General features: G+C 41.5%; 1 long non-coding RNA gene across 1 annotated transcript in view; it reads left to right on the top strand.

Moving 5' to 3' along the window:
* Nucleotides 1–20,688, top strand: part of LOC308190917 — a 105,351-nt gene that overhangs the window by 37,807 nt on the left and 46,856 nt on the right. Inside the window, exon 5 of the long non-coding RNA XR_013947567.1 lies at nt 10,979–20,688. This exon is cut by the window's right edge and continues 20,921 nt beyond it. This is a non-coding gene — a long non-coding RNA (uncharacterized lncRNA). The remainder of the gene's footprint in view (nt 1–10,978) is intronic.

The following is a 20,688-nucleotide window of genomic DNA, read 5'->3' as shown; positions in this document are numbered from 1 at the left end:
TGTGGCTACAGTTCCCAAAGTGTCCCAGGTATTTTCACGCAACAAGAAATGTTGCACCAAAATAGAACCCTGCATGAAAAAGCCTCCAGGCTGCAATAATATTTCCTCAGCCGCACTCACTGTTAGGTCCTTCCTGGCAGAGCTGGACTGCATCCACAGGTCATGTTGACTTTGTCTAGATGGATGGGGTTTCAGCAGCTGTCCTCTGCTGCTTTCAGGAAGTCAGGTTGGGAGCTACTAGGTGAAACAGCCCTGTAAGATCAGGAAATTTGTGCCTGAAAGAATAGTACCCAGCAATAAGCATCATGTTCATATCCATGTCTGGGTATGCCAGAGTATTCCATAGGAAGAAACCTGAAATTTGTGTCATCAAAGTTCCCTTCCTCTCCTGACCCTTAGTGAGCACCAGCTGATGTGGTAAGATAGTTCCTTTGTTATTGCCCAAGTGATCATGGGGGTCCCTTGCTGTGATAAGATCTATGTCCACCCTTGCTAACTCTGGTGGCACAAAAGCTGTCCTCCTTAAAGCAGTTCACAATACTGTAGGTTTCAGGAAAGCATCAGAAAAGGAGCTGTAGGAAAGGGGTCTGGATATTTCCCAAATAAGTAAATGAGCAATACCTGCTGAACATACAATAAATGACTAAGAATGCTCTCCCTTTTCCTTAGGTTTGTTTTCATCTTGCTTGCAATTCACTGCCAGACCTGTGGAGCTTGCAGCTGTTGAGAGGCTTTTCATGGGAAATATTTTCAAGTAGGTAGTCTGAACTATAGGATTCAGGGAGTCAACAAATGGTCCTATCTCATCAAAAGGTCACTCCTGCTGTACAAATGTTTCAAGGACAATATGTAAGGCTGTGGTGCTGTTCCTTCAGTTTGATTTGGTGCCAATTAATTATCTGGATTTTGAATAGTTTGGTCCTGGGGGGCAAATGACAACTAATACAACTAATACAGACGGCAGAAAGTGAACAGCAACTTTTTTTTTTTTTTTTTTTTTTTAAACTCAGGAGCTTAAAAATTCCAATCTTGCTGCATTAGGCCAGGTCACGAAAAATGATCCAGCTGTTCTTTGCATTCAGCATTTTGGTGGGTTTTCTTCCTTTGTTTTTTTTAGAGACCAGTTGTGAACCTACTTGACTGTTAGGTAACAACATCTTACTTGTATTCTTGCTCCAGTTATTTGGATTTTCCTTGCTATTTTATTTAAAGTGGATTCTTTCCAGCTCATCGTGTAAAATACCAAGTTTGCCAGGAGGCAAACTGATCGGCCTTCTTTGGAAATTGGGACGTCTAGTGCTTCTGGTGAACTATTAGCACTTTAGACTCCCTATTCTCTTTCACTGAGTGCTCTGGAGACAGCTGAATGCAGAGAAATTTTGTTTGAAAGCAGCAGAACAAGTCAAAAAATCATTGCTGTGGTTTGTTTTCTGTTATTTAACAAGAGCTTTATTTGCTATGATGTGTGGTGAACTTTTCTCAGCTTCCTCCACTTACTTGAAGAGGCAGTCCTCTTAATATTCCTGAGGGAGAATTGATGGAAGACTTGTTTTTGTTTTTCCCTTTTCAAAAGTAAAATTTGTGTTATATTTTTTCCTAGTAAATTTTAGGCATGAGCTCTCTCTGAAATGTAGGTTATCTTCATCATGGTGTTTTAATAAAGACCTGTAGTCTATGTGCAGCAGTGAGTTGCCTGTCCTCACTTCACATTCAGTGTGGAAGAACAGGAACGCTGAGTTTGGGAACACTGAATCCACAACATTAATCCCTAGAGCAATGGGACCCTTGCCCAGTTTGGGATGCTGATAATATATGAGTGATCGTTTCAGAGCCCTGCTTGTGACCTTCTGCTTATGCTGTGGTTTCTGGATGCAGAATCAGGAAAACAGTACATGCTACATCCATCAGCTTATGTCTGAGCAGCTCCAGGGGTCTGATGTGGATGCTTACATGCAACATGGTACTGTCCCAGTCCTCAAGGAAGCATGGACCTTCAGTGCTCAGATTCTTCTGGTTTAATGGAGATGAAAATAACGTGTGTGTAGGTATTAAATTATACAGAGCCCTTTCCACAGTACTTGTAATTTCAAAGTTGTTCCTTTTGTTGTTGTTTTCAGTGAAGCTGTTTGAGGATTTCCAATGTTACTAATATTTTTAATCTAAGCATTTTTAACTTAAAAAGTAGTCAGCTCTCATAAAGCTAGAGCCAGGTGACTGATGAAGGTCATGGCAAAGTGACAAGCGCTTTGTTAACTAGCCTTTTATCAGTGATTGCACCAGGTACATAGAAATGTACCTGGCCATATGGCAGCACGGTAGCTGTTTTGATCTTCATTTTCTCCCTTTAATTGGGTGGCCTTTCTTATGTCTCTCCCTGCCTATAGCCTTGTTAACTTGTGAGCGAGGAATGGACTGGCCAGGAAATCAAAAGACTGTGTACTTTATATGAACAAAACCATACAACAGTTTATAGTAATTCAGAGAATATGGAAGCATTTGCACTTCTGATATCACCTGCTTTGTGTGCTAAATACTGTTGGGAATAAAAATTTACAGGGTTCAGGAAAAGGAAGCCTTTGTTTGGAAAAAAATAATAAAGAAATGGGCAATAGACATCTTGGTATGTGAGTAAAGCAGAAACATTTGTCAGGAACTGGGTGAATGAGGTGGATCTAATTACTGTGTAACAAAACAAAGGAAGATGGTTTAGCAGCCTTTTAAATTTCAGACACTTAGTGCTACAGCAGTGCTACAGATTTGACAGCTGTAGAAAAACATGGAAAATGTCAGTCCAGTCCTTTTTCTGGGGCTTGCCAGGATCGCAGAGGTACTCAATACAGAAATTCATCAAACACTATTACCTCCATATATGTGTTAATAATATTCTTAATCTTTATTACATTTTCTCTTGGGCCTATAAGCTGCATGAATATTTCTTGGCATGCCTACAGATCTCTAATTGTTTGTGTATTTGGCTTGCCTCAGGCCAACTTTAAATGAATGTGTATGGGAATCTTTGCTGTGTATGAGGTTATTTAAGTACCATTACTATACCTTTACAGTATTGTTGATCATGCGTCATCCCATTCAAAAACAAAACAAAGCAAAGCAAAACCAAATAAATAAATAAATAAATAAATAAATAAAACGCAGAAGGGGAATCCTTATGAGTTTTTGATCAAAGTGGTATACTGGAGAATACAGTCAGTGATGTTCCGAGGTTCCAAGGGCTATCTCTGGACATGTCAAACTTCTGTTGGTAGAAGTAATTGTTCATACTTTCTCAGGATACCTTAGAGGGGATAAGCCTGTGCTTGCCACTCATCTAGAAATGCCTGAGGTAGCTCTAAGCTACCTTGTCTGATAGCACAGAGTTCAGTGCAGGCAGAAGTCTTGCCTCTGACAACAGATAAGTACACAGGGGACATTTCCTCCTCACAGGTGACCATGCTTCTTAGTCTGAACCAGAAAGGAGCTATCATTTTATTTTTTATTTTTGTCTCCCTCAGCAGCCCTTCCTTTGGATCCCAGCATTAGACACAGTACATGAAGCCCTCTGTTTTCTGTGCGTTGGAGTGATCTAGGTGCCTCTGGGGATAAGCAGCCAGTGACCTGAATACATCACCAGCAGTGGAGATTGAGAGTTTCTGAGTAAATGCCAATGAATGGGAAGGCAGAGGCAGGGGAGAGATCAGGAAGTTGGTCCCACAAGATAACAAAAGAAGCTATGAAATATGGTGCTATAAAAATTCTTCTGTGGGGTCTTCAAATCACTGCCAGGTCTCTGTTGTGGTTTGTGACATTTCTGGCACCTCTGGGGAGAATGACAGCTCTGTCATCCAGTGTTCAGGGTTATTTATTGTGTGTCATTGACTTTGAGACAGCTGCTCCAGACAGGTACTCTCACGCCCTTTCCCTGTTCCTACACTGTTGCTAAGCTTTGCTGTTTCTGTTCAGTGTTATCAACCACTTGGGGGGGAAAAAAGAGGGTGAGGAAAATGCACTGGTGTATTCGCTTGAATAGCACACTGTAGGGGCTCAATTGCTCAGGGAACTTTTGTGTCTAACAATGGTCTTGACAGTGTTGGGGTTGAGGCTGTGGCAAAAAAAGTACTGGTCTGCGTGGATTTGTCCCACAGACCATATGTGGCCCTTGGACCACCAGCCAAACCCTGACTCTCGTCTTATTGTACATTCTCTCTGGTGATCCAATTTGGACAGATTTCCAAACTTTTCCAAGTGATTTGAGTGTCATGATGTGAATTGCCTGGTCTTAGTCATGCTGTAGGTCTTTTGGAGTTCAGCCCTTCTGCAAATAGGACAGAGTGTCCAGCCCTAAAGTGATGAGCAGACTTCCCTAAAGGCAGGGAGGCAAACTGGAAGAGTGGCTGCTCACAACCAAGCCTGAATGAAGTAAAGTTTCTCTTTGGTTCATTCAGGTTCAAAAATCAGCCTTGCATGTGGAGAAAGAGTAGAGGCCTCTGTTGGCTGCCTTACAGGAGACTTGCACCTTCCTTTTCCTAACTTCTGCAGAAGGGAGTTGTGATTTCTTTTCCCTTTTACATATCCTTGCCTGATTACAGACCTACCCTGTCTCTAGAACTATCACAAGGAACATAAGGAACATGTCATGTCTCTCTCTGCCCTGACCCCAGCATCTTCACCCGCCCTCCCTGTGTTCCCTCACTTTCTGTTTTCCTCATGTCTCTCTCCAGTTCACCTCCTGTTAGGCAAAATCTCCCGCATAGAGCTGCGCTGGAACAGAGGCTGCATGTGGGCTGAGAGAGTAAAAAGGATTTAAACACTTCTGAGCACAGTGCATCTTCTTGACAAATAGCCTGGTTGTTCTGGGTGAGGTAAGAGAAACAGATCTGATCCTCAGTCATCACCATCAAAGCTTGTGCTGCTGCTACACCCCAGGCAGCACTGAGTTCCCGTAAGAGAAGCAGGTCGATGGGAAGTTTTCTGCGGCTGAGCTCCAACACGCTCCCCGAGAGTCGCTGGGAGTGTCGGCAGATTTCTAACCCAAGCCAAGAGAAGGGCCTCAGCGCATCGTCTGGCTGGCTGACAGCACCTCCAAACTATGCATAGGATTAGCCCTTGTCACACATACAGCCTTCCTGTAAACTTGGGGTGTCAGCACCATCCACTCCCTCCAAACCCTGCAGAAGATGGAGCTGCAGAGGTGCTGGAGGAGGTGCAGGAGGCTGGTGCAGCGTGCTGGGTAACTCCGTGGCTCCCGGTGGTGAAAGAGAAGGGGAGGAGTTGTGAAAGAGGCTTTTAGACTTCATGAGTTTCTTCCCTTACTGTGTATCCTGCCTGCAGAGAGCACTTAGCAGATTCATGGACCTGGACTGCCGTGTTAGTTGAAAAAAAAAAAAAAAAAAAAGGGGAAAGTGAGGGAGAGTGAGAGGAGTGAGAGAAAACCAAGGGAATCCATTAAAAATTGCCTCCGCTACCTCATTAATCTTTTGCAGCAAATAATACATGCAAAACTTGGGCTAGCAAAGTCTCCAAAGAATAACATTTTTTTTGGTGAGGTTTTAACAAATTAAAGAAATAAATTAAGTCACCAGCACAGCAGGAAAGTGCTTGAGGCCTCTAGGATTTGTATGTTTTACCATTGTTCTAAAAATAAACTGGGAAAAAAAAAAAGTATTTCAGTTGAAAAATAATATTTGCTTTAAGTGGCTGCACTTGGGTTTTGCTCCCTCACGCTGCTACACCACCTTCCCTGGCCCTACAGTTGGCTTTTGGAAACAGAGGGTGGAAAATGGCCGGTGCAGAAGCAGCAAAACCTGGCGGTGAAGGGAGAGGCACGCTGGGCGTTAGCGGGAAGGCTGTGAGCAAAAATTAGAGCCCCTGTGCCTCACCCCGCTGCGACTGCTGAGACAACGCATGTGTTAGAGATTAGCAGTTGGCTTTCTGGCCTCACTAGGCCCAAACCAGTGGAAAAACGTCTGGCAACTTTGGCAGGTTTCGTGAACGGGGTGCCTCATGCCCGAAATAAACAGCCAGGCTCCGTCCCCTCTTTTCTCTATGCTATAGACTATAGACCGATTGTTTTTCTAACGGGTGGAACAAGGCTTCCTGGGTTGCCAGGAGTCAGAGTAACAAGAGCTGCCCTCTGATTTCCCTCCTCCATGCCCCCTTTTTGCCTGGAGAGAACAGAGTTATCTAGTTTCTCTTCTCCGCCAGCACTGACCGCTTCCTCTCTCACCCCAGCTGCTGCCTCAGTACTTGCTCACACCGCCTCCCCTCCCCAGGCTACCTCCACTTCCCATTCACTGCCTGCCTCATTTCTTGCAGCTCCACCCAGGCCTTGCCTTGGGGAAGAATGACTACACTCACCCTCCTTCTGGCCTGTCCCAGAGACTGGAGAAACTGTTTTTTGTCAAAGTCAACTGAACTGCAGGATCTGCAGGGAAACGGCATTTTGGAGGAGGTTTTTTAAAGGTATAAATGATGGGTAGGTGTCTAGCTTCCCCTGAAGATTATCACTCAAATTTAGGCATCATGAATTCCTCCTACTCCAGCCATTGTTCACACTAAAGCTGAATACGTGCACATTAAAAGAGAAATTATTTAAAGGATGCATTCAGAGTTGCAAAGGCAAGGCTACAGTTTTCCAGCAGGTAACCTGCAATTTGCCTGTACCTCCTCCCTACTCACCTAAGTTCTGCACTAGTGGGAATTATACATATGCATGGGCAATATAAGGAAACATTTACTCTGACTTTCTGCATAGCTTCTTGCTGCTAGAGCTCTGTCACTTGTTCCTCCAGCCTCAGTTCCCTTCCCTGTAGAAGCCTCTCAATGAACTTGGCCACTAATCAGTGTAATTGGTGGGGTAATTGCATGTGCACAGCATGCACACACACACAAGTGCATGATGCTTTCAGGTCAGGGAATGCCAGAATGGTTACCCATGGTATCTCAGTCCGCTCCTGACTCTTTCTCTCCTGTAGCCTTTAATTACACACACTTCTACTGTTTTCCCCCTCTCATCCCTGCCTTATTTTGTGCACAGAATGGGCTGTGATCAATTACTGAGCAGCAACTTAATGTTTAGTTTTCTCCTTACTGCTCGGTGTGTGGCCCCTAGCCGTATTTACTGCACAATATTCAAGCCCTTCTCTGTTGACAAAATGTTTGATTTCCTTATGGGCTTCTCTGCATCCTCATCATTTTTGTATCTGTGACTGTGCAAGTGATTTATAGTGGAGCTTGTTCTGGTGCTTGTCCCCAGCCTCCTGAGGGTGCCCACTTATTGGTTTCCTTCTTGGGGTGGTTTTAGAGTGGAAAAATATGCCAGGAAAAGCTGTATAATTTGCTCTGAAGGGAGGTAGCTATTTTATTTGTTTGCACCTTGTGTATATGTTATTTTGTTATAAAAAACATGGGTGAGAAGCAAGGAAGAAGGTTATTTTATTCTGCCTGCTTCAGTTTTGAAGAGAGGGGGAAAATGTCCTTTCTTTAAGGGCTATAAGGGAGGGCAGAAGGTCTTTTTCAGGGTGTAGTTTAGGGCATCCTTTTCTCCCCCGACACCCCTACCCAAACACGGATCAGAGCAAAATGGGAAACCCCTGAGCATGGCAGTTGGCTGTGACATCCCTGCATGGCCTTCACAGAGGGTCTCCTGGGAGCCAGCAGGAATGGTGCAGGCCTTGGAGCTGAGCAGAAAGCACTGAAAGCTCTGGGACTGAAAGAAGAATTGGGAGCTCTCTAACGTGTGAGCACACAGCAGGTGTAGAAGGTGCAGTGGGGAAGGGGTGGAGGGACTGTTTTTCTTCTTCTGTCTTAAGACATGTGTTTTCTCTTTTTTGAGTAGCCCAGCTTCACATTTGTGCAGATCCGCACCCCTTTGGCATGTTTTTGCTGCTAACAATAAAGAAAAGGTGTGGGAAGACCGCCTCAAAGCACTAGTCAGCTTGAGACCAAGTTGCACCCAAAATGCAACTGCCTTGGCAGCAGCTGGATTTTTTTGGTCATGTTTGCATGTGTTTTACACTGTTAAATCCCACTGGCAGTCCTTCCTCTGGGGCTCTGTAAAAAGCTTCTGGGTCTTGGTGACTGCTGTGCTACCTCCTGAGTAATTCGCGGAGATGGGCTCCTTTGTGGTGCCCATTCTCCTCTGCGGGGAGAGGGAACGCATTTGTTCTCTGTAGGACTGCACCTATAAGGAAGGCCTTAGACATTGTGTGGTGTGATTACCAAGCCTGGTGTTCGCTGGGCTGAGGATGACAAGGAATAACCCCCTCTTTCCCTGCCATTCACAAGCCAACAAGGTGTTTGAAGATATTGATGGTTCGATAGGATTAAGACTAGATCAGTAGTTGGCGTAAGCCTCCAGCAGGCTGAGGGGAAGCTCTCTAAGACTGTTACAAGTTACTAAGATTGTTACAAGTGCTGGGCTCGTGTGTGAGGAGGGGTGAACCTAGTGGGGAGGCTGCTGTATGCTCACTGAAGGAGGAGGAGAAATGCTTTTCCGTCTATTTGATGTTTTATTGAGGTTCTCCTTTATATAACCTTAGGAGGACTTCGTTTTGTGTTTTAAAGGCCAGCAGGGGTATCTGAACAAAGAGGTTGCTGGAGGTACATGACCTGAGTTTTCCGGAGCAAGTGGCTGGACAAAGAGGTTCTCTCAAGTATTACATTTTCTGTAAGTGTGTGGGTCATCCTTTAACAGCCATCGTTTGAAACACAGGGAAACATACATACATGAATGATGTCTCGATTCTACTACTGTGGGAAAAAAATAATAATCCTTAGTCATTGCCCCAGTTACTGTAGTGCGAGGCCGCAGCTTGGCAGGAACCATGGTTCAGTCTCCTCTGAACTGCCAGCTTTCTAAACAAACTGTGTGTTATCAAAACGGAAGAATCTGTTTTCCACTGGGACTTCATGTGACTTGTATTGAGCCCTGGGAGTTTCCAAGATACCAAATTTTGAAATTGTCATGGATAAAAATGGTCATGTTTAAAACAGGAAAGGCATCCTAGAGCACAGAGATTTTGAGTCAGTGGTCTGTATCTGCATCATGGGAGCAAAGGGGAGATCTGCAACCAGTTTCAGTGTCTGTACAGCCATGTTTATCAAGGCAGGGGTGTGTTTATCAAGGCAGGGGCAGTGGTGCTGGTAGCCTCCCCTTAAGGACTTCCCATGTGAGCAAAGAGCAGCTGTGTTGCTGCATGGTGCCTTCACCACTCTGATTGTCAGCTCTGGCCTTGACCATGAAACATCTGTAAGAACAGGCTTCTGGCCTTACAGGGAGAAAGGAGAAGAGATGGGATGCAAGAAATGTACTCAATATGCTTGTAAGGCATTGTCACGCTAGTAAACAACTGTTTTCTTTTGCTTCCTGAACAGCACATACTAACGCTAAGAGGCAAAATGTATGGGGCAATAAGACAAGTTCTCTTTAATTGACTATTGGATGACCTACAGGGAGACAGACTAAATTGAAGCAGAGGGATGCTTTATGAGCAGCAGAGCAGCAAGTTTATAAATATATTTTTTATTATTAATAATTAATTAATTTTAAGAGGGCAGCTTGGAAGTTCTGGTGCAGTTCTGAACCAGGGCTTATATGCTGTAATGGGCAGGCATGGGGTTAAAAGGGGTTGACCCAGGTAGAAGATGTTCCAAATCTAGCCTTGGATTTGAGACAGATATCTGTGATAATCTCCATCTTTAATGTAAAGCTGAAAAGATAGTTTGAAGATGAAACAGGTTGAAATAAAGAAAGTATGGCCATTTACATGGGCTATGTAAACCTCACTCTCACGCTGTAGTTACTTATCTATTTTTATTTTCTTTGCTTCCCAGAGGCAAAAGTTAAAACTCCATGTCAAAAAGGCCAATTTTCCCAGCATTTAACAAAAACCAGCCTGAGTTCCTGAATGGCCAGTGTCACAGAATTTGGTTTAAAATTGTAAAGAGTTGTAAAGAATTGACATTATGGACAGAAAGGGGCCAAATAAACCTCAGGCAAGGGGCTTAAGGCCCTGGCTAAGTTTGGATCTTTATCCACACTTGATATCTCATCGTTGTGATTGAGGCTCCTCTCTGCTTGATGTCTTTCCAAGATTTCCCTGTGTTTGTTTCATCCTTGACAGGCTAGAGAACATCTACCAGCACTTCTATCAGAAGTTTTGGAAAGGGGAGAGTTGAACATAATCTTCAGATAAATGCATACCATGGCCACAGAAAAATGGTTTCATGAACAAAAAATGTCAGGCCTGTAGCTCTGAAAAGCTCTTGATAGACTCCTCTCTAGAGAACAGTAAAGATGTTATCGCAGAGCTGTGATTCTGTAGCATGGTGTGGAAACTCTCCCCGTGGCTGTGGTGTGGAAACTCTCAGGTTTATATCTGCAGCTCGGCTACCCAGCTGAATTTTGTGGCTTGGGCCAGGAATGCCCTCTAAGGTGTTATGCTGCAAGGGCTTAGCAGTATGAGTCCTCCTCAAATTTGTCAAAGAGAAGAAACAAACTGCATATTCTACCCCTGATGCAGTAGAAATATACAAATAAATGTATACATCTCTGCTGGGCCACATTCACATGCACGTGTTGGTCTCTCATTGCCAGATCCTGCTATGAACTCCAGCTCTGTGTGCTGTTAGAAATGGCAGAAGGAGATAAATGTCTTTATCTCTGCACATGCAAATACATATTTTTGACCAGTAGCATATGGTGATGTTTGCTTAATCCATGGGAAACTCACATACCCATACATGATGTGACATGTATTTTCTCCACAAAATGCAAACCATACTTTTATACTGGGCTATATTTGTTACTGGATCCTCAAGTCCATTTCTGCTGCATAGCTGGATAGGTATGTTTGGTATTCTTTTATTTTTTTCTGTTTTTTTTTTGTTCCAGAAAAAAAAAAAAAAACCAACAACATAAATAATTCAGAACACGTGCTTTATATCAACTGTTTCCCTGATACTATTTTATGTCTATAAACAGGGCAGAGGCAAACCCTATCCAAACAAGGAAGGGGAGGAAGATGCATTGCAAAATTGTGGATGGGTCACATGAGTCAAAAATACATGCATAGATATATTTTTGTCTGGAAGGCCCAGCTCAGAAGTGTGATGCCTGCATTTTAGTGCTTTGCACAGTAAGTTGGTGAGTGTACATACAGTAAGTTGAATGCATTTTGGCTGCATCTGACTTTTCACCTGTATGCACTTGCTGTTTGTCTAGGACTTTGAATGTTCAGGCTTCCAGATGTTCAGAAATCCCCTGCTAATATGCTGTAATAAGAGACTCCATTGGAGGGTGCTAAACTTGTTGATATTCCCTAGGAATTCAGTCCCTTATAAAGTACAAAGTTTGTGTCACTTTTTATAAAGACGAAGTCCAAGCTCCCTAAGTCATATGGAAGTTCTCTGGTGAGTTAAAAAAGGAGTTGGGCTACACCCATGAAAAATCCTTTCTCCCGTGAAGATGTGGCAGTTTCATTTGCCTGTTCGTCTTATAGGTTCAACTGATCAGCTGCTGTAATTTTAGCACACATTACTTGCTACCTATGGTCCATGCCAAAGACCAAATATCTTTGTATGGTGGTGTTCCTTCACACTCTACTTGTTATGGTTAAACATTGCTGAGAGAGCCTGTCCTCAGTCCTTTTTCATCTGCTTGATTTTTTTCAGTATCATGAGGAGGTATATTATTGTGTATATCTTCTGACACACTAGAATTAGACCCATTCCTACTTCACTATGGTGATAATAAATGTCACCATTACTTGTCTACACTCTAATTCTGATATACACTGCAAAGCTAATGATGGCATAACATACTAGGTAATATCCTACACTGATGTGTCTCCAAGTGTAGAACATAACAGGCCACATTAATCTTTCAAAAGACCCATTCCTGAGCCCTTAAAAAACAACAACAGCAACAACAAACAGAACAAAACAAAAACAAAACCCCATAACAATATGAAGTATGTGCCACATCACTGCCATGAATATCCTGTCCCAGTACCTCATTTCTTTTCATCCCTCAAAGTGATGCTATGAGGGTAAGTTCACTGATGTTTCAGGGGTGTTCAGATACTGTACTGACAGGGGCTGCATAGGTGAACAGAGAGAGAGAGCAGATGTACATTTATTAATCTGGTAAAGGATGGATATTTAACTCAGCAGTGCTCCCAAACAAATGTCAAAGACTGTATTATCAGCATGTCTCTTATCTCTGGAATTTTGTTTTGTACTGTGCTACTTTGCTTCTTGGTTTGTGATTTGTTTTGCAGCTTCCCAGAAAAAGAGAACATTAAAAACACGATCAGCAAAAGCCTGGTAAAATTTGTAACCAGCTCTGACTGTCCATGGTATGACAGCCAACAAATATCACCTGCTGATGATTTACAGATTCCTGGGAGATGTGGTGTTGAGTCTCAAAGAACTGGAACAAGAACAACTCACTCAACGTGCTTCTCAGGAAACAATGTAATGTATCCACCCGCTTCATGCTCTCCTAATTTAGGACATGTGTAGTGTGTAATGATGAATGGGCCAACTGGTTATGTTGCTGTAAATCTCATCCTCCACCTTAAAAAACACCCTTGATTGACCCCATCTTTTGTGAAAGCTCAGCCCAGGGTTTTCATTTCACTTCTTGGGAAGGAGACATCACACTAACCGTTTGCAAACATGCTTCTGCAGAGAGAAAAATGCAATGTTTTGTTGTTTTTATTTCATTGGGCAGCCTTTTCAAGTGCTGTGACCCACTTTTCCCTCCCTTTAAACTGTGACCAGTATTTATTTATCCCTTTTTAAACACAGTAATTTAATTAAGAAACTAATCAGCAGTGTTGAAATGATCTTTGAACTACACCTTTATCACTGAAAGAAATTTATGAATGCATAATACAAGAAAGATTCTATTACCTAAAAAGCTTTCTACTAAAATGATTTGGCATCTGAAAAGTAAGGCTTGAAATTCTGCACTAAATTTACAATATGGAGATGTGAAAATTATTTATAGACTCTGAAAGATGTTCCAACTGAATCTGACAAGATTGTCTGGATTGTTTATTAAGAATAAAACTGTTTCAAGTTCAAAGGATTTCAGAAGTGAGCTGAGTTTTAAGGAGTCCAAAGGACAGACTGTAAAGGTAGGTACCTGTGTAACAGGTGGAGATCTAACGGCATCTTGCAGTTATGTTCCAATTTTATAGATATTTATCTTTGGTTGGGAATATAATAATAGAGCTCTTCTTAGGGCCCTCTTTTTTTAAGAGCACTACAGTTCTTTCCTGTACTGCTTCCTTACTTTCTCAATATTTCTGGAAATTCATCTTTCATTGCTTAGTCTTCTAGCAAGTGGACTTGAAATATGCCAACAGGTTCAAAAGGCTTTGTTATGGAGTGAGACGATAGATAGAGACAGGATGACATCAAGTGCTTTCCTGAGAAAAGTAAAATAAAAAGAACATAGTGTCTGTCCCAGGAAGCATATTGTATCTCTAAAGGATGGGTAAAAGACAATAATATGGTCTGAGAGGAGCAAAGTTTATTAAGGACTCGTGTCTAAAAGACTGGGGAGTTCTTTTAGCAAATTGACGAGGCTCCCGAGTTAAGTTTGCGACTACATTGCTGGGGTGCATTGACATGAGCTTGCTCAGAGGTATGATGCAGGAATTAATATCCTCACACACTTTCCATTGCCTTATTTTCTTTGTTATATATTATATACTCCACATGGGCTGTGCAGAGAAAAGAGAAATAATGATGAGAATAAAGATGAGAGAAGAGGATTGCCATTTTTTTCCATAAAGAGCAGATTGCTAGAGTGTGGCATTTTTCCCACACATCTTGAATAGTTTTGAGTTTGGGCTTTTTGAAGAGTTTTTAATTAATTTATTGTTTAAGTATCTGTAATGAGAAGAAGAGCCCCTGCCACACTGATTCTAATGAGAATTGAATGTGCTCTATGTCTTTCTCATTGTGGCCTGTATCATTTAAATATCTCAACCAACATGTGCTGTGGCAGATTTCACTTATAACTGCTTAAATTAAAGCTTGTCAGTTTAGGAGCTAGGAACCATGCAAATATTTGAGAGAGATTTGACATTCACTGCTGAAATCATTGCACTAAATATCTGGCACCAATGAGATTATTTGAGAAAGGTTAGAAATTCTTGCTGTGTTGTACAGGCTGGACATTCTGGACTTAAAGGAAAAAAAACTTATTTCAACTTCTGTGCTCATAATTAGGGTCTCCACCAGAATTTCAGCTTGTTTTTCTTCTTTTATATTTTCTTTGAGCAGTATGTGACTGTTCAAGTTCCTCAAAGTCGCTGCTAGGAGAACAAACAGTACCAGTATCTCAGGAGTAGTTGGAGTAATAGCACGGTTTAGCTGTAAAAGGAATGGCATTTCCTTATGTTCTCATCCTGCAGAAATGCAACGGAAGATGGTGCTGAGCTGGAAGAGTGTAATGGAACTTCGGATATTTTAACAGGAGATGAAGCCTAATTTCCCACGTGTATGTACTTTTCTTCTTGCAGCTCACTGTAGCAGAACATCATACCGTGTGTAGTATGTACAGCAGTATACAGAGGTAAACGCTTTTATGCTAGAAACTACTTGCTGCACTGAAGACAAAATTGGGTATTGACACAGAGATATTACACATCTGATTTTAATCTCAATTGGCCATTACAAAAGGGACCAGAACCCAAACATTTCAATACCAAGACAGTGTGCTACCAAATATGGAGTTGCTTTCTTTTCTCATGTAGGGCCAATGAATAGGGAATAGACAAGAAAAATCAATGCTGGTAGGATCATAGGATAATTCAGGTTGGAAGGCACCTTAGAAGGTCTCTAGTCCGATGTTTTGCTCCAAGCAGGATCAGCCGTGAGATGAGTTTCAGGGCTTTATCCAGATGGGCCTTGGAAACCTCCGGACTTCCAAGGAAGCCACGCAACCTCTAGGTTCCAGTACTTGACTCCTCATATCATTCCTTAAATAAGGAATATAAATGTTCCTTATAGCCAATCTGAACTTCTCTTCTGCTGTCTCTTGTCTTCACGCCATCCACCATTATGTAGACCTTGGCTCTCTATTCTTGGTGACCTCCCCATTCAACAATAGGGTGCTCTGTTGACTCCTGAGTTCTGGTAACTCAAATGCAGAGAGAAGGCCCAGCTGGTGTTCTGATGTCTAAGGTGACATAAAAGCAAGTAAGAGGTGTTAAACACAGCATTTCTTCTTCCAAAGTCTTGTATACTGGCCTACTCCCTGAAGCTATGGCCTACTCCTTCAGCTGCATCTCTCTTTCTAAAGCATTTTTTTGTTTTTTTACTTCAGACCGGTGGCTTCCCTACTGTTCAAAGATTCTAACAGTTGTGGGAAGGGAACATTTTTTTTGATCTGCATCAATTTCTCTTGTTTGCAATTAATCACAGGAAAAAACATTTTTAAGGTTAGACTCCTAGCCATAATCATCTATAGTTAAAACTTCACTGCTCTAGGCTGTATTCTTTTAATATATCTTATCTATTGTCAAACATCATGTAAGTGGTGCTACAAGGCCTGAGCACAGTCTGCACAGCATAGTCTCACCAGAGCCATTGGAGAAGAGTCATGAACTCTGGGTACTGTCCCTGCTTCCTGTGCATTCTCAGTTGTGTTAGCTTCAGTTATTGTCCCTTGCAACTGATTTACAGCTCACTGTCATGTTCAGGTCACTAGTTTTAGAGTAACAGTAACCTGCCCCTCCTCTAACTAAGCACAGCATATGTGAAGGTTAGCTCTGTTGAGCAGAGCCATTTATAATTTGAGTGAAGCTGTGAAGGAAGTGTTGGGCAGATCAATGATGGGGAAGCTGGAGCTGACAGAGCTGACCCAGGTTTTGTAGCACTTGAGCTTTCTTAACAGGGAATTTTGCTTGGTGTTCAAACTCAGGACAGGTCCAAGTGGATCCAGTAGAAACTATATGGAGAAGTGGGTTCATAGAATCATAGAATCATTTAGGCTGGAAAAGACCTCCAAGATCATCAGGTTCATCTGTTAACCTAGCACTGCCAACTCTGCCCCTAAACCATGTCCCTAAGCACCACATCTACACATCTTTTGAATACCTCCAGGGATGGTGACTCAACCACTTCCCTGGGCAGCTTGTTCCAACACTTCACAGCCCTTTCACTGAATAAATATTTGCTAATATCCAACCTAAACCTTCCCAGGCACAACTTGAGGCCATTTCCTCTTGCCCTATTGCTTGTTGGTTGGGAGAAGAAACCAACCCCCACCTCACTACAACCTCCTTTGAGGCAGCTATAGAGAGCGATGAGGTCTCCCCTGAGCCTCCTTTTCTCTAGGCTAAGTAACCACAGCTCCCTCAGCCACTCCTCCTAAGACTTGTTCTCTACAATCTTCACCAGCTTTGTTGCCCTTCTTTGGACATGCTTCAGAACCTTGATGTCCTTCTTGTAGTGAGGGGCCCAAAACTGAACATAATACACACAGGACACACAGGGTTTCTTCACCTTGAAACACTATGCAACTCATGTCAACTTCTGATTACACTCTTCTATGCTGTGGATTCAAGTCCATTATCTCCCTTTCCTACAGCTCAGCCCATTTTAGGCCTGGAATCCTTGCTGTCAACCTCCTATAGCACTGGAGTGCCAAGTGTTTCAGACAGGTAAATCTTTACATTTAGGTTAAGAAAAATGAAATAAGAGAGATGAAAGGACATGATACTGCCCACTGTGCTTTGAAGAACTGCTATTTACTGTGTGCTAGGCCCCTGTTAATAGAAAGCCATTGGAGGGGCTCAGGAAATTCATACACTCAGTGTTCCTCTGCATTTTGTTCTCAATGACTGTATGCTATTAATTTGTGTCCTCTGGAGTTGAACACGCTTTCTTCAGCTTTGATGCACATTAATTCTTATGCATAGCGTGGCTTAAAGAAAAGACAAATTGTTGGGTAGTATGGAAACCTGAGGCATATTGCCCTTTCAAGTAATGATTCTACATATGGAAGGAGGAGGAATACGTTGCTGTTAGGGCCTCTGTGACCTGTTCGAGGGTAAATAATTATTTAGAAAACCGTATCTGATTTGGAACGAAAAGTCAGTTCAGAGCCCTGATGGTTGTATAGCAATTCACGGGGTTAGTCTGGGAAGCTTGTGAAGGCAATCATAAACGAAATTCATCCCTGAACAAAACTGCCTTGATAAAGGTTTTGTTTTGGAAAACAGAGAGTAAAGCAAAGCCATGTTAATTGCTGTAGGTGGAGAAAAACATCCTCCAGGCTTGTGACATTTTAAAGAAACAAAATCTTTTACATCAGATGGATCACACATGATGCTCTATTTATTCACATGAACAATGTCTTTTTGAGGGATGGGTGTATAAGTTCCACTAGAGTTTCCAGCACATGAAAAACTTCTTAAAATGGACTCATCTAAGGTTTTATGGCATGCTGTGTAAGCCAGCAACATGGGGTTGGAAAGTCAAGAGAGGAACCTGGGAAGGCAGAGGTCACCTGGAAATTTTTATTACCTTGGAACCCCCCTTCCTGGGCTTCTGTTTCCCAATTGCAAAATGAGGATAATGCCAAGATGTGATGGACAGTGTCTGCTTTATTCATCCTCAGTTGATAGGTTAGATTTGTTTTTCTTCGACAAGAAGAAGCTCCATAAGGACCAGAAGAGGCTTGCTGTTGTAAAAATGTTGCCTGAATTGAATATAAGCAGGGTTGAAGGCAAGGACTTGACCTGTGAGGATGCACTGAACCGGGAAAAAATTATTTGTGTTATTAATTTTATGGTGATTGTGCTTGATCTAGTCAGTCCTATTTACAATGCTTTGGGAAGTGAAGATTCCTAATTTATATTTTAGTAAAATCCAGTTCTTTGGTGTTCAAGCCCCTTTTTCCTCTCTTTTAAGGGGCTGTGGATAAAGGAGGTTTACCTGTCTTATTGGGGTCTCATGACACAGTGGTGCTCTTTATTTGCAAGATAATTTGGGGCTCTTGGAGTGAAAAAGAATGTATTCATTATTACTTAACTGCTGAATCCTTAGTTGGGCCAAGAAGCCCATTTCATGCATTCACGTGCAGTTTCTTCCTGCTGGTGAGAGCCTTGATGAATTCTGCAAAGATTATAAGTTAGTCCTTGAAAGTATGCTATTCTTCTCTGCTGATACCTCATACAAGCTGAAGTGGAAACATCTCCAGCCAATAAAGCACTTAAAATTATATTTCTTTGATCCCTTCTTGTTCTAGTATGTTCCTTTGCTATATCCTTTCTGATGTGGAATTGAAAGGTTTTAGGAAAAAAGGCCACCTCTGCTTTTATGTCTCCAGAGTGAGCAGATCCTTGCTCAGTGCTGCTAAGGAACAGTTCCCAGGAGCTCCATGTTCCAGCAAGGCATATAATTATGTAAACATAAACGGAGAGGTAACTTCCCAGGCTTTACCCAAAAGAAACACACAAAGCAAAATATGTGATATATGCCTTTCTTTTTTTTGATCCTTTTTCTGCAGAGAGCATATATTATATTTAACTTAAATAGTCCCAGTTTATTAGCTCTATTAATCTATATGTCTTATAAATAGAAATGTCACTTCTTGCCCATTGTTACAAAAGTGACTATACTAAGTTCCCAAAATATAGTGAGAGCCTACTCAGACATCAAGATCTCAGTAACTTGAATATGTTGACAAAGGGAATTCTGGAGGCATCTTATCACCCAAAGCCGGCTATTAATTATGAGTAATAATATTCATTTTTATTAATTATGGCTATAGAATTAGGCTGGAAGCTCTCCATGTTTTAATGTTTTAGGCAATGTTCCATGGCACTGTGACCAACATTTAGAGAAGTGGCCTGTACCTCAGAGCAAATAATTTTTATGGAATGGAAGTGGAGGATAGAACTGAATAAGCTAGTTGCAATGGAAATACAGTCTTTCAAAACATTGGAAAAGTTAGACACTTGCAATAGCATGTGGTCTAATTTCCTGAACCTGTGAGAAAGGACATGAGTTATTATATAGCTTGCTCCTGAACATGTGCTTGCTTCCTCATGTATGTAGAAGGCAAGGGTGGAATATGTGCATGAGTCAGGTTCAGCATGTCTCATCCTGTCTCTTACAAGTTCAAAGCCAAAGCGGACACTGTGAATGACAAGCAGCATGCCAAGAAGAGCAAGAGCAACTTAGAATACTCTAGATATTTTTAAACTGGACTGGACAAGAGCAAAAGTCAGTTTTGCTAATAGATTACTTTCTAATTGGTCAGTAGCTTTTATTTTGTTAAAATATTCTTGTTGGAATCTTTGGAGGTTATATTTTTTATACTATGAAACAAAATGATTGATTTTGTGGAAGAACCATATTCATCCACTGCTCCTCTGACACAGCAGTCTTTTTCCAATTTTCCTGCATTCTTTTCACAATATTAACCAAATAATTGACGTCTACCTAAGCCTGAAGTAGGGATGGGCACAAGTATTGTTCAGTGTTTTTTATTATTATTATTTTTAAGTTTTTTTAAGGAAGAAATATATCCCTAAGTTTAAAACTGGGGATGAATCTTGGCTCATTTAAAGCAACAGCAAAGTGGGATACTGCAAACAGGTTTGTTTGCCACCTAGAAAATGTAGTGCATTCACAATTCATATTCAATTTCCTGCCTTTACATGAAAGGATTCTGGATTTCAGAGACTGATGGTGGGGTGACATTGAATACAAGATTGTGTGGCACTTTATAGAACTTTTCTTTTATTAGCAGCTCTATAATCACATTAAGTTAGACTGAAAATTTGAACTAATTCTTTCCCTTGAGGCCCAGGCTGTAATAATGGTAAAAATCTGTGAAATAGGATAAATACAATTCAATAATTATATTGATAAATAAAATGAAAATCAACTAATTGTGTCATTCGCTCAGTTGCCTGCCTCCGTTGTTGCTGCCTTTCTGCATCAGCGACTGCTAAACTTTTTCTGTCACACTTCAATAAATTTAATTGTGCAGAATAAATGAGCTAATTTTTGAAGTCACAGGCTCTGTTTGCAAGATAAGGTTGGTGATTTATTGACCTCCTCTAACTCTGTAAGAGTGTCACCCTCCTTTTCACTTTGACAACCATAGGAGGGGTTTTTGTCCCCCTTCACCTACAGCCTTGCTAAATACTACTTTGTATATTTACCTTCCAAGCTCATTTTCTTGAAGTCACATGATACAACAAAATAGACCAAAGATCCCTGTTTAAGTTGGTAGCTACACAGACTATTCCAAGTGATTAGTGGAGCTGTGGGTTTTTCATCTTTCTTTTTAATGTTATTTTTTTTCTGATGATTCAGAGATTTCATATTCTGAGTTTTCAAGTAGGTAGTTGCTAAGGGGAAGTACAAGAAAAGGGGCATAGATTAATACCCATTTTTTTCTAGAAGGTCTGGTCTAATCTCATTCATGAATCATGAGCTCAAGGATGCACACAGACCAATACTAGGCATTAGACACATCTTATTAAAATATGGCTTGCTTTTTAAACTTTTGTTTCTGTGTCTTGGATTTTGTTTTTAGGTGCTGGCCATCTCATCTGTTGTGTACTGCTGCAATTGTGGCAGCAATGAGTTCACTAAACTGACATAAAGTTGTAGGAGTGAATAGTCTGCACCCCTTCTCCACCTCTTGTGTTT

Source organism: Anser brachyrhynchus (genome assembly GCF_964034855.1).
Source record: "Anser brachyrhynchus genome assembly, chromosome: 2".
NCBI lineage: Eukaryota > Metazoa > Chordata > Aves > Anseriformes > Anatidae > Anser > Anser brachyrhynchus.
The sequence above is the reverse complement of the archived record's forward strand: the minus strand, read 5'-3'. Positions and strand labels throughout refer to the sequence as shown.